Genomic DNA, 20,136 nt, shown 5'->3' on the forward strand with positions numbered 1-20,136 from the left:
TGTGTCCCTCGATTTTTGCCACTGTATGGGAGATCAGCAGGACGGTATAGGGTCCTTTCCACTTTTCCTGGAGAGGCTCGTTTTTCCAGGTGCGAACAAGCACAGGGTCACCAGGCTGTAAGGAGTGAATGGGAGAGTCCAAGGGGAGAGGCTGGGAATCCTTGGTATACCTGTGAAGAGACAAGAGAACAGCAGACAGGGAACACATATACTGTGACAAAAAAACATTACCCAACTCCCATTCCCCTGACAGAACCGGGGTGCCATTCACAGGCCATGCCCTTTTAAACATCATTTTAAAGGGACTGAACCCTAATCTACCCTTTGGGAGAATGGGGATACGGAGTAGGACGAGGGGCAAAGCATCAGGCCATCGCAGTGAGGCTTCTTGGCACACTTCTGAGAGATGCCATTTAAGGGTCTGATTGGTACGCTCCACTACCCCACTGGCTTGCGGTTTCCAGGGCGTATGGAGTTTCCAGGGGATCTGTAAGGCATGTGAGATGCTTTGAATGATTTCTGATGTGAAGTGTGTCCCGTTGTCAAATTTCATCCACAGGGGGAGTCCAAAGCGAGGAATGATCTTCTTAACAAACTTGAGGGCCACTGTTTTGGCAGTGCAATTACGGCATGGGAAGGCTTCTGGCCATCCGCTGAACCGATCCACTATAACTAGGAGATATTTGAACCCTTGGGTCCGGGGAAACTCAGTAAAGTCTATTTGCCACACTTGTCCAGGGCCCGGAGTGGGTTCTAGGGCAGCTGATGGCACAGGATGTCCCGGTCGGGGGTTATTCTTTTGGCAGACTAAGCAGTCCGCTTGTACCTGGGCAGCCAGGGGTCGGAGTCCGGAAGTGATAAAATATTTTCCCATTAGTTGGATAAGTGCTTCCCTGCCAGCATGAGTGGTTTGATGTAGTTTCTGCAGCACTGGCCGGATTAGGCCCTTTGGTAAGAGGACCTTCCCTTCTGGGGAATGGAGCCATCTCTCCTTTTCCCGGAGATTGAGTTTGTCAGTTAGCTGTCTCTCCTCCCCAGAGTACTGAGGGGTTGGAAGCTCCCCTACTGATGGGATAAGGGCATGCATATGGGCGTTCTCAGTCTGAGGGGATGGCAGGGTGGCAGCATGCTTTGCCTCTCTATCTGCCCGGGCGTTACCTTTGGCCATATCTTGATTCTTCCTTTGATTGGCTTTACAATGTACCACTGCCACTTCCGAGGGGAGTTGTATGGCTTCTAGGAGCCGGAGGATTTGGGGCCCGTACTTGACTGGGGAGCCTTGGGCTGTCAGCATTCCCCTTTGCTTCCATAGGCCAGCATGAGCATGCAGCACACTAAAAGCATACTTTGAATTAGTAAAAATGTTGACCCGCTTTCCTTTTGACAGTTCAAGTGCACGGGTCAGGGCTATTAGTTCAGCAAGCTGGGCAGAGGTCCCAGCAGGCAAACCTTCAGCTTCCACGGTGTCATGGAGGGTCACAACAGAGTAACCCGCCCTCCTTTGCCCATCTATTACAGTACTGCTACCATCAGTGTACCACTCATAATCTGCATTTGGGAGGGGTACATCCTTTAAATCCGGACGGCTGGAGTACTGGACATCTATGATCTCTAAACAGTCATGTTTCTGTTCCTCTGTTTCTGGCAAGAGGGTGGCTGGGTTAAGGGAGGGGCAAGGCTGTAAGGTGACTTCAGAGTTCCCTAACAGCTTAGCCTGGTACCGAGCAATCCGAGCCTGGGTGAGCCAAAGCCCTCCCTTTGCATCCAATAAGGCTTGGACCATATGGGGAGTATAGATTTGCATAACCCCTTCCAATGTTAGCTTCTCAGCTTCCTCAAGCAATAGGGCAGTAGCTGCGACCGCCCGTAAACATGCCGGCCAACCCTTTGCAACCTGATCCAATTGCTTAGAAAAATAAGCCACGGGACGTCTCCATGCTCCTAACAGCTGTGTAAGCACTCCTAGGGCCACCCCCCTTCGTTCACGTACATACAACTGAAACGTCTTAGAGAGATCCGGCAGGTCCAGAGCTGGGGCGTCCATCAATTTTCTTTTCAGGATTTTAAATGCCCTATCAGCCTCTGGGGTCCAATAGAAGGGGTCATGATGTACTCCTTTTACACAGTCGTACAGGGGTTTAGCCCACAGTCCAAACTCTGGGATCCATATCCTGCAAAAGCCTGCCATACCCGGAAATGCCCTGAGCCGCTTACAATTATTTGGAGAGGAACTTGACAGATAGATTCCTTTCTTCTTCTTCTTCTTCTTTTTTTTTTTGCTTGAACGCTGACGCTGACGCGTTCTTGCCTTAGCTATAACCTGATCCCTCTCCACCTCAGACAACAGGGTTCTCAGGAGGATATTACAGTCGTCTCAATCGGCTTGTGACTACTGAGGCACCCCTCAAAGACTGAAATAAACCTGCTTGCATTCGTTGAGAATTCCCCAGCCTGTGTTTTAAAAGCTGCTAAGTCTATTGGATTGAATGGCACATGGGTGTAAACTTGCCTGATGTCTGTCTGCCCCTGGGCAAGCCACAACAGTCTCGGTAAGCAAAGGATAGAGTACCATCGAGGGGGCAATCTCTGTAACCCCGAGGCATCCTACCCTTATACGGTGGGGGTGTGGGGGCCGAAGGGGACACCGGCTCTGCCATTACAGTGGGGGTGGGGGTCTGGGGACTAACATTAGCTACTACCGAACCAGTCGGAGTCAAATTACAACTTTGCAGAATTACAGCTCTGTTCTATTCCTTAAAACCATAAACGCTTATGCATACAAATATTCATTCCATTTACCCATTCACTGACAAAACAAAACTAATTGGAGGATCGTGTTGTAATTAATTGACCCTCCTGGTGGCCACCACTCCTGGTCCTCTAGTTGATATTGAGGCCAGTCAACTGTACAGAATTGTTTTAATTGGCTCTTAGTCATTGGATTCGCACCAAATACCTTCTAGTTTGCTAGAATGCACTCTAGGGGCGTACACTGTGCCCTAACCCCTGAGCTCTGTCCCTGTCCCATACCTACAGGGTAACTCTGGGCGTCCCCAGGTTCCAACAGAGCATACAATCCGGATTTTAAAAGGTTCCTACCTTATCCAAGGGACCGGTTCTTCACCGTGGCCTGCAGCTGCTTCTCCCCCATGTCTAAGGGACCGGTTCTTCACCGCCGTAGACAACTGCTTCTCCACTATATGAGTGCCTTGCACCGTTGTGCCCTCTGGGGTCGATCAAATTGCGTCTCCTTCGAGGCCCCGATGAACTCACCAGTGCGCGCTGGGCGTCGGTTCTCGCCGCAATCCTCGACCTCCAGGAAGGGTCCGGGCAAGGCTAAATTGCAGCCTCGTCGCCCACCCAGGGACGCCAAAAGCTGTTGCCGGCACCCAGTGCCGAGAGGCTGAACAACAGCTTGAGTTGGTTCGTTACCCGGTGTGCTACACCCAATAATTACAACGGGGTAAAAAAGCAAAAAAGTTTATTTAAAGCTTCAAAAAGGCACAGGGAGATTTGAATCTCAAATCCTGTACACAGAGCAGGAAGTTACACAGGCTTTTATACATCCTTTTTTTTTAGCATACTTATTTAATAGCAAGCTGCTCCAAGTATTTATATAGCCAGCCAATTCAGTTCCCAGCTAGTTCCCTAATTCTTTGTATTATTTGTTAAACTATACATAAAGCTGCTTTATTTAGCATTGTTTTTCCATATTTGCCCTGTGTGGCCTTGCTTAGTTTCAGGCAATCTGACTTCACAGCCTATAGTTGCAGATCCTCAGCATAACTGCTGTGTGTGCCTCCAGGCGGGGGGGCCAAGGACACTTGGGCCTAGTACGCAGAGCTGCTGCGAGTGCCTCCAGGCAGGAGGGGGGGCCAAGAACACCGGGGCCTAATGCGAGGGGGCTTCATCGACACTCGTGGTCTTCCATCCGCTCAACTTACCTAGTGGCCATGCCCCAGTGTCCCCAACGCTATTGATGACACACCTCTTGTTTCCAGAGGAGACAGTATTCATGGCACACTTCTTATTTCTGGAGGACACTGTACTCATAACACATCTCTTGCTGCTAGAAAGGACAGTATGCTGGACATAGCTCTCGTTCTCAGAAGAACTATTAATGACTTACCCCTTCTTTCTACAGGGGACTCTATTCGAAACTCACCCCTTCTTTCTGGAGGGGACACTATTCAGGATAAACCCCTTATTCCCAGAGGAGACTGTATTCAGAACACACCTCTCTAGAGGGAACAGTCTTCGGAACATACTTCTTGGTCCCGGTGGGGACAGGATTCGTGACACACCACTTGTTTTTACGAGAAGTATTATTGATAAAACACCCCTTCTTTCTGTGAGAGGACAGTATTTGTTACACACCTCTCCTTTCCAGAGAGGACTGTATTCAGGACTCACCTCTTGTTCCCAGAGTGAGCACTATTGATGACACACTTCTTGTTTCTGGGGGTCACAATATTCAGGACACACCCCTTGTTCCCAGAGGAGACAGTATTCAGAACACACCTCTCGGTCCCACTGGGGACTGTAATTGTGACACACCTCTTTTTCCCAGGAGTACTATTGATGACACCCCTCTTGTTTCAGGGGGGACACTATTCAGAACACACTGCTTGTTTCTGCAGCGACTACAATTCACGACATGCCCTTTGTTTCCTGGGGGACTACAATTCATGACACACCCCTTGTTTCAGGTGGGAACAGTATTCACTGATCACACCTCGTTCCCAGAGCAGACAGTATTCATGACACACCCCTCGTGTCCGGAGGGCAGGCTACCCATAGCACATCTCTTATTCCTAGAAAGGACACTATTCAGGACACACCTCTTGTTCTCAAGAGCTGTACTATTAATCACACCTGTAGTTTCCATGAGTAATACTGTTAATGATAAAAAGAACAGGAGGACTTGTGGCACCTTAGAGACTAACAAATGTATTAGAGCATAAGCTTTCGTGAGCTGCGGCCAATGAAGTGAGCTCTGAAACCTGTCATTATTAATGATACACCCCTTCTTTCGGGAAGGGACACTATTCTAGACACGTTTCAGAGTAACAGCCATGTTAGTCTGTAGTCGCAAAAAGAACAGAAGGACTTGTGGCACCTTAGAGACTAACCAATTTACTTGAGCATAAGCTTACGTGAGCTACAGCTCACTTCATCGGATGCATACTATGGAAAGTTTAGAAGATCTTATTATATACACACAAAGCATGAAAAAATACCTCCTCCCACCCCACTCTCCTGCTGGTAATAGCTTATCTAAAGTGATCACTCTCCTTACAATGTGTATGATAATAAAGTTGGGCCATTTCCAGCACAAATCCAGGTTCTCCCCCCCCCCCCCCCCCCGTCTCCCCCATACACACAAACTCACTCTCCTGCTGGTAATAGCTTATCTAAAGTGACCACTCTCCTTACAATGTGTATGATAATCAAGTTGGGCCATTTCCAACACAAATCTAGGTTTTCTCACACACACACACCCCCACACACACACACCAACTCACTCTCCTGCTGGTAATAGCTTATCCAAAGTGACCACTCTCCTTACATTGTGTATGATAATCAAGGTGGGCCATTTCCAGCACAAATCCAGGATTTAACAAGAACGTCGGGGGGGCGGGTAGGAAAAAACAAGGGGAAATAGGCTACCTTGCATAATGACTAAGCCACTCCCAGTCTCTATTCAAGCCTAAGTTAATTGTATCCAATTTGCAAATGAATTCCAATTCTAGACACATCTCTTGTTCCCAGAGGGGACTGTGTTCAGCACACACCTCAAGGTCCCAGTGGGGACAGTCTGTGTGTCACATTTCTGGTTTCTGCAGGGTCAGTATACATGACACACCCCTTGTTTAATGGGAGAGGGGGACAGTATTCACGTCACACCTCTTGGTTCCACAGAGGACAGCATGCATATCACACCTCATTTCCAGGAGGAGTACTATTGGTAACACACCCTTTGTTTCTGGAAGGGAGAGTATTTGTCACACACATCTTCTTTCTGGAGGGCACAGTATTTGTGACACACCCCTTGTTCCTAGAGGAGACAGACTTTGTGTCACACTTCTTGTTTCCAGGAGAAGTACTATTGACGACGCACCCCTTGTTTTTGGAGGGGACAGTATTCCTGACTCACCCCCTTCTTTCCAGGTGGAATGCTATTGACAACATATCCCTGGGGTTCCCAAGCCTGCATGAGACATTTTTTCACTGAGGGAATGTGACCGAGAAGACATTGAACGTATCTTCTCACAGGAAGAATTATATTGGGGAAAATTAAAATCACACCATCTGCAAAGCAGACTGCTACAGCAGGGAATTAAACTACTTCCTGTTTCTGAAGAAGACTAACAAAACACACCATATTTTGTATTATACATAAAATGTTACTGAGTAACCGTAGATTATTATTGGTTTCTGAGAGGACAGCAGGATACTATTTGAGTGTTGCTATTAATATTTACTCCAGAAACAAGATGGCTGGGGCTGCACCGCAATGCACAAAGTTTCTAATAGCTGCAGCCCTCGCACACATTTGAATCCTGCATGGAGAAACACACTCTCTAACTGATTGCCTCCCATACGTGCCCCTCCTGGACTAGGGCAACCTCTCAGATCTAGGTTTCAGAGTAGCAGCCATGTTAGTCTGTATTCGGAAAAAGAAAAGGAGTACTTGTGGCACCCTAGAGACTAACCAATTTATTTGAGCATAAGCTTTCGTGAGCTACAGCTCACTTCATCGGATGCATTCAGTGGAAAATACAGCGAGAGTTATATACACACAGAACACGAAAAAATGGGTGTTATACACACTGTAAGGAGAGTGATCACTTAAGATGAGCTAATATCAGCAGGAGAGTGGGGGGGGGGGGCGGGGAAGAAAATCTTTTGTAGTGATAATCAAGGTGGGCCATTTCCAGCAGTTAACAGGAACGTCTGAGGAACAGTGGGGGGTTGGGGGGGGGAACTAAACATGGGGAAATAGTTTTACTTTGTGTAATGACCCATCCACTCCCAGTCTCTAGTCAAGCCTAAGTTAATTGTATCCAGTTTGCAAATTAATTCCAATTCAGCAGTCTCTCGTTGGAGTCTGTTTTTGAAGTCTTTTTTTTGTAATATTGCGACTTTTAGGTCTATAATTGAGTGACCAGAGAGATTGAAGTATTCTCCGACTGGTTTTTGAATGTTATAATTCTTGACGTCTGATTTGTGTCCATTTATTCTTTTACGTAGAGACTGTCCAGTTTGGCCAATGTACATGGCAGAGGGGCATTGCTGGCACATGATGGCATATATCACATTGGTAGATGTGCAGGTGAATGAGCCTCTGATAGTGTGGCTGATGTGATTAGGCCCTATGATGGTGTCCCCTGAATAGATATGTGGACACAGTTGGCAACGGGCTTTGTTGCAAGGATAGGTTCCTGGGTTAGTGGTTCTGTTGTGTGGTTGCTGGTGAGTATTTGCTTCAGGTTGGGAGGCGGTGTCTGTAGGCAAGGACTGGCCTGTCTCCCAAGATTTGTGAGAGTGATGGGTCATCCTTCAGGATAGGTTGTAGATCCTTGATGATGCGTTGGAGAGGTTTTAGTTGGGGGCTGAAGGTGATAGCTAGTGGCGTTCTGTTGTTTTCTTTGTTGGGCCTGTCCTGTCGTAGGTGACTTCTGGGTACTCTTCTGGCTCTGTCCATCTGTTTCTTCACTTCAGCAGGTGGGTATTGTAGTTGTAAGAATGCTTGATAAGAGATCTTGTAGGTGTTTGTCAGCCAAAAGGCTGACAAATTGGTAACGATGTCAGCCTTCTGGCTGTTTGACTGCACTGCACCATGGTTTCGAAATCACTGCAGTGATTTAAAACGCTATGACATGGATGACTAAATGAGTCATCTAACCGCAACCCAAGCTCTACGTTATGGTTCTACAAATAAAGCGTGCACAACGATACAGAAACAATTGACAAACGCTTCCGAATGCCCAAAACAATGATACAACCCCTAATGCTGTTCTCTTGTGACTTTCATGGCTAGAACGTTTCAAGTGGCAAACGACCGACTCCTTTCAAAAGAAAGTTACTTCTTGTGCAAGTAATTACAGGAACTGCTTCACATGAGTGACTGAACAAATAAACCCAATCTCTCCGATTGGGATTGCAAAAGTGACAATAATGCCATTTCATGATATTGGTAGTTCTGCTAGGTACCGGAACACAGTGACACCAGCCCCGCTGTGAAGGGTTAATGTCTAGCTATTCCACCTGGAAGCAGGCGGGGCACACCCTGACTGTTTCCTAGAAGCAATGCACACATTGCTCTATCCAAGGACAAGGGCTAGATATGAACCCTGAGAACTTGATTGTTTGGACAGCAACTGTGGGAGGCTTTTTTAGCCTGGGCTCAAGGCCTGAGAACCAGGATTGTAGTAGATAGAGGATGGTAACTAAGCATATGAATCAATGTCATACATTCCTTTGTGTAGCAGTGTGTAATGCTTAGGGGGAGAAATATAATAAAAGGAGAAGGTGGAAGGCGGGGGGGCAGAACAGCCCATCTCCGCTGACCAGCCTGTTTGCTTGCATAAAGCTGTGTTCTGTCTCATCACTGAACTGCCACACCGCTGCTCTACTACATTCTAGCCATCAAACAGAGGACCCTTCTGATCACAACCCAAAAAATATATGATCTAACCCCGATTCTTCCAAACAAAGCACACCAGTCTTCTCCAGTGACACCGATATCTTCGGACCGCAGGGACAGAAATAGCTTCCTATGAGAAATCAAAAAAAGATTAGCATTTGTTCTACAGCCATTGAACGTGCCAAACATCTCAGTTTCTAAAACAAACACAACAAAATTCCCGTTGACGTGCACCCAGTGAAACGTATTTCCCATCTTCAACATAGAATGGACCGACAAGACTACCATGATCGATAACCATACTTAACTTGCGAACCTGACGTCAAATCCACTTCCATTTTGGGAAACAAGTACTTCTGCAGCTTGCCACAGCCCGTTCCCTCGGTTCTGGACTCGGATCCCCCTGTGGCACGCAAACAATAAATGCCACGTTATTGCTAAATGCCATAACGCCAAACTCACATTGCTAAACTGACATATTCGACAAGCCAAAAGAGCCCTGACACATTCCTACCCACAAAGAAGGAGCAACCAACTACTTCTATTCAGTTACAATGAACAAGCAACATACTCAAAATTTACACGATACTCATGGCCTTTTCCCACCCTGACTGGGGCCCATCGCTAACTGAGATGCTCACATCCTCCTGAGGAAACAAGGTAGTGGTGACCAGAGATGCGAACCCAGTGCTGTGTGAGAGAGAAGAACGGAGAACTGAGCATCTCTAGTTACAGACAGGTCACTCTGCCAGCGATCGACCTTCCCTCGGAGGAAACGCACGCTCCCGCCGTACAACCATCTCCCGCCCACCCCTCACGTGCCCATTCAGACTGAGGAGAGAGTTTACAGGACTCCCGCCCCTAAACAGGGAGCCTCAACGGCACATATACTTCTGACTATCGAACCCTTCGGCACAGACTTAACTTTGACAGCCGCTCCCGCTCTCAAGATCGTCTCGTCCTTTGTACACGGCCCTTCGCTCCCATACGCTGACGTGACGGTCAGACAGAAGTAGTCACGACCCTCCGCGGAACGACACCACACGGTACAGGATCTGGACGTGCCTGCAGAGACGAACAAAGCTTGACTGCAAACCGACTGGCAAAGCGCCCAACGACGCGATCTGAAACATGACCTCCCCTGCATACTGCTTTCCGAACGGAAGGAACGCCTACCACACATTACACCCCCCTCAGAGAAGCGCCCACCCACCCCAAACATGCTCATCCACATACTGGTGGCCCCCCACGTGTCCCACCACAATTGGGACCCATCGCTAACTAGGATGCTCACATCCTCCTCGGAAACCACCACCACGAAGAGGAGAACGCAAGGTGGAAACGGTGACCGGTGATGCGAACCCAGTGCCACGTACGAGAGAAGAACGGAGAACTGAGCATCTCTAGTTACAGACAGGTCACTCTGCCAGCGATCGACCTTCCCTCGGAGAAATGCACGCTCCCGCCGTACAACCATCTCCCGCCCACCCCTCACGTGCCCATTCAGACTGGGGAGAGAGTTTACAGGACCCCCGCCCCTAAACAGGGAGCCTCAAAGGCACAAATAGTTCTGACTATCGAATCCTTGGGCACCGACTTAATTTTGACAGCAGCTCCAGCTCTCAAGATCGTCTTGTCCTTTTTTACACGGGCCTTCGCTCCCGTACGTTGACAGCCGTATGGCGATGTCGTGACACGGTCACAGAGAACTAGTCACGACCTTCCACGGAACGACACGGTACCGGATCTGGACACTTTTGAAAATAAAAACAAAGCTTGACTGCAAACCTCAGTTATAAACTCTACTCACAAAGCTCCCGACACCACAATATGAAAGATGACCTCACCTGCATACCGTTTCCTTGAGAGGGAACAGCTACTATACCCGCCACATTGGACACTCTCATCCACACGGAAAATGGCTACGCTTCTAGATAGTGGCGGCTCTCCCCCTTTCCCTACACTGCAGGGACCCATCACTAACTAGGATGCTCACATCCTCCTCGGAAAACCACCACCGTGTAGAGGACCTGTCATCCCAAACCAGTGCTGCGTAAGAGAGAAGAACTGAGAAGGGAGCATCTTTAGTTACAGACAGGTCACTGTGCCAGCACGCTTGGGGGAAACGCACGCTCCCTCCGTACAGTGAGCTCCCGCCCACCCCTCAGGGTCCATTAAGAATGAGCAGAGTTTAGAGAACTTCCGTAACTAAAGAAACAGCCTCAACATCAGAAACGCTTCTGACCATCGAACGCTTTGGCGTATACTTTATCTTTGGAGATTGGACAGGTGCTCTCCCTCTCGAGATTTCCTTCGCCTCGGTAGACAGGCCTTCGCTCCCATATGTTGAAATTGCTTACAAAATACAGCAGCCCTGCGACGGACGAAGAGAAAAATATGCACAACCCTTCACTTCTCGATGCGACTCGTTACCGGATCTGGATGCAGCTGCGAATACAAAGAAAGCTTGACTACAAACGTGGTTTATAAACTCTACTCGCATGGTTTCAGGCAACCAAGTAGAAGAAAATACAGGAGGGGCAAGCAGCTGAGATTAAGAGAAGAAACTCGTACTAAATATTACGGTCTCCTCAGACCGGTCCCCACCTAACCCAGACAGAAAACTTCTTTGCTTCTACAACAGTCTGACACCATGGACGCTCTACCGATACCAGATGTCTGTTTAACAGAAGCTCTGTCGGAAACAACCCCTAATGTCTTTCCTCCTAATGAAAATACAAATGATAATAGGGTAATCAAACACGCTATGAGCAACCTGAAATGAAAGAAAACCACATTACACAAAAATAAGCACAGAAAAATAGCACATTAATCACAAATACATATAATCGTTACCTCGCATCGATACTCACCCTGACTATAAACACCCCTATAAGCGCCTATGCGCATTTCTTTCAACCAACTCAAAGCCGAATGACTTATTGTGACAAGACCCCAGCTTATATACTGCCTAAGCTCCACCCCTCCGTTTCCCAGCATGCTTTAGAAGCCAAAGGCAGCTATAAATACAGACTCAGGCGACACAGAAACCCTTTAGTTCATTCCTAGCTTAGCGGTGGTAAGTGCTGTTCGTCTTGATGTATTAATCGGCCTTCCTTCTTACAATACAAATTTGCAGAAGACTCAAACTCTATCACCGAGTAACACTATAATTACCATGTTTCAGGTTCGTTAAAAGAAAATGCTACCTAGAGGGAAGAGGGGACTCCACGGTAGGTCCAGTTGGGGGCTGCCAAAAGAGGTACCTCAACGGTGCTGGGGCAGGGGGTTTGTACTGTGAGAGGGTATTTAGGGGGTAATGGAAAGATTACTTGGCTGACGCTTGAGGGCATACCACGGCCTCGAGTTCAAAATGGAGGATGGTGTCGATCCCTGACACGCCACCCAGGCAGCTGCCATGGGCCAGAGAAACCGTACCATCCCCATGACCGACTTTAGGGAAAATGGCAACCTGTGCAAACTTGTACTTTGCCCTGGGCTGCATCCCCTGCACACCCCACTGCTTCCTCCGAGTGCTTAATTTACATGGACAAAGGTCACAGAGCACTGTATGGGCAGCTAGAGAGCACTGGCTGCTGCGTAGGTGTCCAGTTCTTAAGGCGACACCACCACCCCCAGCAGAATCGCAGACATAAGGGTCGCATAGTGTATTGCCACCCTGACACCTCCGTTGCTGCTGCAGCTTGTGGTGCCTGGCACTGGGCACATGGCTCAAGGTGGACTTCGTGCTGTCACGCAGGGGGCTGCATCTTGCTGGAGCCCACTCCCGGCTCACTGGAGGCGACTTTTCATATTTTTGGGGGGGAAGGTGATTTTAATCATGATTCCAGGGGCTATTTGAGCACCTGAAAACTCCAGGTTTCTTGCACATGATAACTTAGATATAGTACTCCTGTCAGCTACATCCTAATTCTTACATATATACAAACTCCAACGAAAGCCACATTTTCAGTTTATATTTTTTTCTTTCTTTATATATATATGTAAGTTCAGAACAATCAGGAGATTGTTCCCACTCCCAAGCCTGAAGGTGTCAGTTCTGGAGCTTTAACACAGATATCAGAAACACACGTTTGCTATTTTGTACATTATCTTTAGTACAGATATATACAAAGTCAGCAAATAAGCAGATTTTAAGCAGAGTTGATTTAACACACACACACTGCATTACCACCATTATCTAGCCAAAATTAAGTAAATGCTTTTTAGTGCAGTGAAAAAAACCATTCATTAAAATAAACATACATGATTGATGTAGTGTTTTCCCTTTTACTAAGAAAGGAAATTCATTTCTCTAAATATTTTTGCATTTATGTTTACCAATAGATCAAAATCATGTATGTGACTCACTAACGTTTGACAGGTTTCAGAGTAGCAGATGTTAGTCTGTATCCGTAGAAAGAAAAGGAGTACTCGTGGCATCTTAGAGACTAACAAATTTCTTTGAGCGTAAGCTTTCATGAGCTACAGCTTACGCTCAAATAAATTTGTTAGTCTCTAAGGTGCCATGAGTACTCCTTTTCTTTTTACTAACATTTGAGTCCATCGTGGTTATTAGTATCATACATGGAACCACATTTATTTTCATACAAACATTAAGTTATTTTACAGATATCACTAAAAATATGATTTGAAAATAAGCGACCTTCAGCTGCGGTGTCTACAGTTGTGAGTAGAAGCAGAATTTATGTTCTAGCAGGATACTATTATTTGATTGTCTGACTTTTATCATATTGTGCTTCATAGTTGTTATTTTAAATAATGAATGTCAATTGAGCAATTACAATTACTGGCCCGGACAGGTTAGGCATTTTAGAACTCAGTTCTACCTTCAATTTCATTATTTGAGTAGTAAACTTATGAAATGCACACACCACATTAAAAAAATGAACAAACAGCATTGTAACCCTTAAACTTTGAAATGCATCATGCACATATTACTTCCTTTGAAAGAATAAAATTGCAGAGACTATAACAACAACAACAACAGTGCAAGTGTGTATGTGAGAGAGAGGCTGTGTGTATCTGGAGAGTGAGAGAGACAGCACACTCTTATTTTAAATGGAGACCTCACTCATCAGAAGGCTTGTTCAGTCCAGCAGCAGCACTCAGGACACAGAGGCAACATCACAGACTCCTCACCCCCCCTACCCAAGCTCAGCAGAGACCAGGTACAAAGACGGGGGATTGTGACACCCCAGCATCAGCCTCTACACAGCAGACAAGAGGTTCCTGGGACCAGCTCGGCCGGGGATTGCTCCAAGTGTAGGGAGGGGGCGAGAACAGGGGCACTGAAACAGAGGGCACCAGGGAACCATGACCCATTATTTTTAACATTACGTTCTACAAGTACTTGTGTTTCTCGACGGGACAGTATTCAGGGCACACCTCATGTTCCCATGAGGAATACTATCGATGACACACCTCTTGTTTCTGGAGGGGACAGTATTCAGGACATACTCCTTGTTCCCAGGAGGAGTGCTATTGATGACGCACCTCTTGTTTCTGGTGGGGGGGGGCGGTATTCATATCACACCTGTTGTTTCCAGAGGGGGCACTTTTCAGCACACACCCCTTGTTCCCAGGAGGAGTGCTATTGATGACACACCTCTTGTTTCCAGAGGGGACAGTATTCAGGACACACGCCTTGTTCCCAGGAGGAGTGCTATTGATGACACACCTCTTGTTTTCGGGGGGCAGTATTCAGTACACACCCTTGTTTCCAACAGGACTACAATTCATGACACATTCCTTGTTTCTGGATGGGGTAGTATTCAGGAGACACCTCTTATTTCCAGAGGACACAATATTCAAGACTCACTCCTTGTTTCTAGAGAACATTGTACTCATAATTAATACATGTCTTCTTCCCAGAAGGAACGGTGTTCAGGACAGACCTCTTGTTCCCAGGGGGAGTACTATTGATGGCACAACTCTTGTTTCCAGAGGGGACGGTACTCAGGACACACCCCTTGTTTCTAGAAAGAAAAGGAGTACTTGTGGCACCTTAGAGACTAACCCACAAGTACTCCTTTTCTTTTTGCAAAGACAGACTAACACGGATGTTACTCTGAAACTTGTTTCTAGAGGGGACGGTATTCGGGACACACCTCTCCTTTCCGGAGGGGAAGATATTGAGGACACACCTCTTGTTCCCACTAGGAGTACGAATGATGACACACCCCTTATTTCCAGGAGTACCACCAATGATGACACACCCCTCGTTCCTGGGAAGAGTACTATTGATGACACACCTCTTGTTTCCGGAGGAGACAGTATTCACGGCACGCTTCTTGTTTCTGGAGGACACTGTACTCCTAACGTATCTCTTGTTGCCAGAAAGGACAGTATGTCGCACATAGCTCTTGTTCTCAGGAGAACTATTAATGACTCACCCGCTTCTTTCTACAGGGGATGCTATTCGAGACTCACCCCTTCTTTCTGGAGGGGACACTGTTTGGGATACACCCCTTGTGCCCAGAGGGGACTGTTTTCAAAACACACCTCTCCTCTCTGGAGGGAACAGTCTTCGGAACATACTTGGTCCCCGTGGGGACAGTATTCGTGACACACCACTTGTTTTTATGACGAGTAGTATTGATAAAACATCTCTTCTTTCTGGGGGCGGGGGGACAGTATTTGTAACACACTTCTCCCTTCCAGAGAGGACAGTATTCAGGACCCACCTCTTGTTCCCAGAGGGAGCACTATTGATGACATACTTCTTGTTTCTGGGGGGCACAATATTCGGGACACACAGCTTGTTCCCACTGAGGACAGTAATTGTGACTCACCTCTCGTTCCCACGAGTACTATTGATGAGAGCGCTCGTGTTTCCGGGGGGATGTTATTCGGAACTCACTTCTCGTTCCCAGGAGGAGTACTATTGATGACACCCCTCTTGTTTCGGGGGGATAGTATTCAGGACACACCGTTTGTTTCTGGGGGGGACTACAATTCACGACATGCCTTTGTTTCCAGGGGGACTACAATTCATGACACACCCCTTGTTTCGGTGGGAACGGTAGTCACCGGTCACACCTTGTTCCCAGAGCAGACGGTATTCATGACACACCCCTCCTGTCCAGAGGGCAGGGTACTCGTAGCACATCTCTTATTCCTAGAAAAGACACTATTCAGGACACACCTCTTGTTCTCACAAGGTGTACTATTAATGACACCTATAGTTTCCAGGAGCAATACTATTAATGATAAAAAGATAAGGAGTACTTGCGGCACCTTAGAGCCTAACAAATGTATTGGAGTGTAAGCTTTCGTGAGCTACGGCAGATGAAGCTCCTTTTCTTTTTACAGACACAGGCTTACACAGCTGCTACTCTGAAACCTGTCATTATTAATGATACACCCTTTCTTGTTCCCAGAGGGGACTGTATTCAGAACACACCTCGGGGGGCCAGTATTTGTGTCACGCTTCTGGTTTCTGCAGGGTCAGTATACATGACACACCCCTTGTTTAATGGGAGAGGGGGCCAGTATTCACGTCACACCTCTTGGTTCCAGAGAGGACAGCATGTGTACCACACCTCATTTCCAGGAGTACTATTGGTAACACACCCCTTATCATAGAATCATAGAATATCAGGGTTGGAAGGGACCCCTGAAGGTCATCTAGTCCAACCCCCTGCTCGAAGCAGGACCAATTCCCAGGTAAATCATCCCAGCCAGGGCTTTGTCAAGCCTGACGTTAAAAACCTCTAAGGAAGGAGATTCTACCACCTCCCTAGGTAACGCATTCCAGTGTTTCACCACCCTCCTAGTGAAAAAGTTTTTCCTAATATCCAATCTAAACCTCCCCCACTGCAACTTCAGACCATTACTCCTTGTTCTGTCATCTGCTACCATTGAGAACAGTCTAGAGCCATCCTCTTTAGAACCCCCTTTCAGGTAGTTGAAAGCAGCTATCAAATCCCCCCTCATTCTTCTCTTCTGCAGGCTAAACAATCCCAGCTCCCTCAGCCTCTCCTCGTAAGTCATGTGTTCTAGACCCCTAATCATTTTTGTTGCCCCTCGCTGGACTCTCTCCAATTTATCCACATCCTTCTTTCTGGAGGGCACAGGATTCGTGACACACCCCTTGTTCCCCGAGGGGACAGTCGTTGTGTCACACCTCTTCTTTCCAGGAGAAGTACTATTGACGATGCACCCCTTCTTTTTGGAGGGAACAGTATTCCTGACTCACCCCCTTCTTTCCAGGTGGAATGCTATTGACAACAGATCCCTGGGGTTCCCGAGCACGGAATCGACCCTGCACAGGACATGTTTTCGCTGAGGGAATGTGGCCAAGAAGACATTGAACGCATCTTGTCACGGGAACGATGATATTGGGGAAAATTAGAATTGCACCATCTGCAAAGCAGACTGCTACAGCGGGGCATTAAACTACTTCCTGTTTCTGAAGAAGACTAACAAAACACGACATATTTTTTATTATACATAAAATGTTACTGACTAACCGTAGATCATTATTGGTTTCCAAGAGGACAGCAGGATACTATTTAAATATTTGAGTGTTAATATTTACTTCAGAAACAAGATGGCTGGAGCTGCACCCCAAAGCACAAAGTTTCTAATAGCTGCAGCCCTTGTGCACATTTGAATCCTGCATGGAGAAAAGTGCTCTCTGATTGCCTCCCATACGTGCCCCTCCTGGACTACGGCAACCTCTCAGATCTACCGTAGCGCTAGCTCTCTCACTTTCCCTAACCCAAACTCATTCCAAAGGAGCAGGAGGGGGGCCAGCTGTGAGCGCTCCTCTTTCCCCAACTCCCAAAGCCTTTGAACGAGCAGTTACAGGAAAAAAAACCCTCCTCCCCATCATGAGCTTGTGTGAAAAACTCATGTCCCCAAAAACTGTCTCCTTTGACTAGAAAATGTTCCTCATTCCATCGCTAGTGTTCCCTACCCACCCAATGAAAATGGTCTCTCTTCCATATAAACAGGAAGTAGCCCTCCTTCCATAACTAAATTTATCCCCAGCCTTTAAGTGGCATACATTCAATCAAGAGTAAACTGTCTGAACATAAAATGCCCCAAGTCCCGTCAATGGTGTGTTCCGTGAAAAACAAGCAACATCCCAAATCCACTGTATACCGTCCCCCACAGAAACAAGAAATAGCCCACATACCAATCAAAGTGACCCCCGGTGACATTCCCCAGGGTAGAACCTGAACCGCTCAACTCCTGTCTCCCTTGAACTGTGCTTGGCTAGTGAAAAGCAGCTTCTCCACACTCTGCTCAAACACATACATGAACATGTACAGTCGCTCCCAGCCGCTCACGAACCATGTACAGGATGACATACACACATTTTCAGTCCTGGCCTTGGACCCCAGAAATGTGCATCTTTAACTGTCCAGCACACTACTGCACAGAACAAGCTCATTATTAGTCCATCACGTCCTCCAAGGAAACAATTATGCCCGAGCCTTTGTTAACCTAACTAGAGATTCCCCAAATACATCGACTGCAACACGCTGCTTCGACGCAACAAGTCTATTAACTAGGAAAATATCACTTACAAGGATAAAATCACAAACCAATTCTGAATTTTATGGCCTTACACATTTTATTTCTTTTGTAACCAATTCCTAAACATCACCAAGCTAAATACCATTTCAAAGCCAAAAGATTTCTCACCCAACAGCTTACAACAGTTCATACTAACTGGAAAGACTTCCAGCCACAACCGCCCTCCCCACAGTTCAGTGATGCTCCAATTGTCCGTCAAGCGATCTTGTTGCCGTGAGTACAGACAGAGGAGGACAGCTAACGATGAGGTCACTGTCTCTTACTTTTGGGTCCTCCTTCTCTCTTTCACAAATATCCCCGACTGGGGTGCAGATGAACCATCACGGGCATAATTGAAATGAGTACTAGTTAGTAAAACTAAGACTGCTTTAAATAGTACAAGGACCTGTGATCTTGAGCAAACTGCAATAAATTCTTGCTGATCTTAAATACAAAAAAGAAGCTTACAAGAAGTGGAAGATTGGACAAATGACCAGGGATGAGTACAAAAATATTGCTCAGGCATGCAGGAGTGAAATCAGGAAGGCCAAATCACACCTGGAGTTGCAGCCAGCAAGAGATGTTAAGAGTAACAAGAAGGGTTTCTTCACGTATGTTAGCAACAAGAAGAAAGTCAAGGAAAGTGTGGGCCCCTTACTGAATGAGGGAGGCAACCTAGTGACAGAGGATGTGGAAAAAGCTAATGTACTCAATGCTTTTTTTGCCTCTGTCTTCACGAACAAGGTCAGCTCCCAGACTGCTGTGCTGGGCAGCACAGCATGGGGAAGAGGTGACCAGCCCTCTGTGGAGAAACAAGCGGTTTGGGACTATTTAGAGAAGCTGGACATGCACAAGTCCATGGGGCCAGCTGCGTTGCATCCGAGAGCGCTAAAGGAGTTGGCGGATGTGATTGCAGAGCCATTGGCCTTTATCTTTGAAAACTCATGGCGATCGGGGGAAGTCCCGCACGACTGGAAAAAGGCTAATGTAGTGCCCATCTTTAAAAAAGGAAAGAAGGAGGATCCTGGGAACTACAGGCCGGTCAGTCTCACCTCGGTCCCTGGAAAAATCATGGAGCAGGTCCTCAAGGAATCAATTCTGAAGAACTTAGAGGAGAGGAAAGCGATCAGGAACAGTCAGCACGGATTCACCAAGGGCAAGTCATGCCTGACTAATCTAATTGCCTTCTATGACGAGATAACTGGTTCTGCGGATGAAGGGAAAGCAGTGGACGTGTTTTTCCTTGACTTTAGCAAAGCTTTTGACACTGTCTCCCACAGTAGTCTTGCCAGCAAGTTAAAGAAGTACGGGCTGGATGAATGGACGATAAGGCGGATAGAAAGCTGGCTAGATTGTCGGGCTCAATGGGTAGTGATCATTGACTCCATGTCTAGTTGGCAGCCGGTATCGAGCGGAGTGCCCAAAGGGCCGGTCCTGGGGCCGGTTTTGTTCAATATCTTCATAAATGATCTGGAGGATGGTGTGGATTGCACCCTCAGCAAGTTTGCAGATGACACTAAACGGGGAGGAGAGGTAGATACACTGGAGGGTAGGGATAGGATACAGAGGGCCCTAGACAAATTGGAGGATTGGGCCAAAAGAAATCTGACGAAGTTCAATAAGGACAAGTGCAAAGTCCTGCACTTAGGACGGAAGAATCCAATGCACCGCTACAGACTAGGGACCGAACGGCTAGGCAGCAATTCTGCAGAAAAGGACCTAGGGGTGACAGTGGACGAGAAGCTGGATATGAGTCAAAGGTGTGCCCTTGTTGCCAAGAAGGCCAATGGCATTTGGGATATATAAGTAGGGGCATTGCCAGCAGATCGAGGGACGTGATCGTTCCCCTCTATTCCACATTGGTAAGGCCTCATCTGGAGTACTGTGTCCAATTTTGGGCCCCGCACTGTGAGAAGGATGTGGAAAAATTGGAAAGA

Source organism: Lepidochelys kempii, chromosome 20 (genome assembly GCF_965140285.1).
Source record: "Lepidochelys kempii isolate rLepKem1 chromosome 20, rLepKem1.hap1, whole genome shotgun sequence".
NCBI classification, from domain to species: domain Eukaryota; kingdom Metazoa; phylum Chordata; order Testudines; family Cheloniidae; genus Lepidochelys; species Lepidochelys kempii.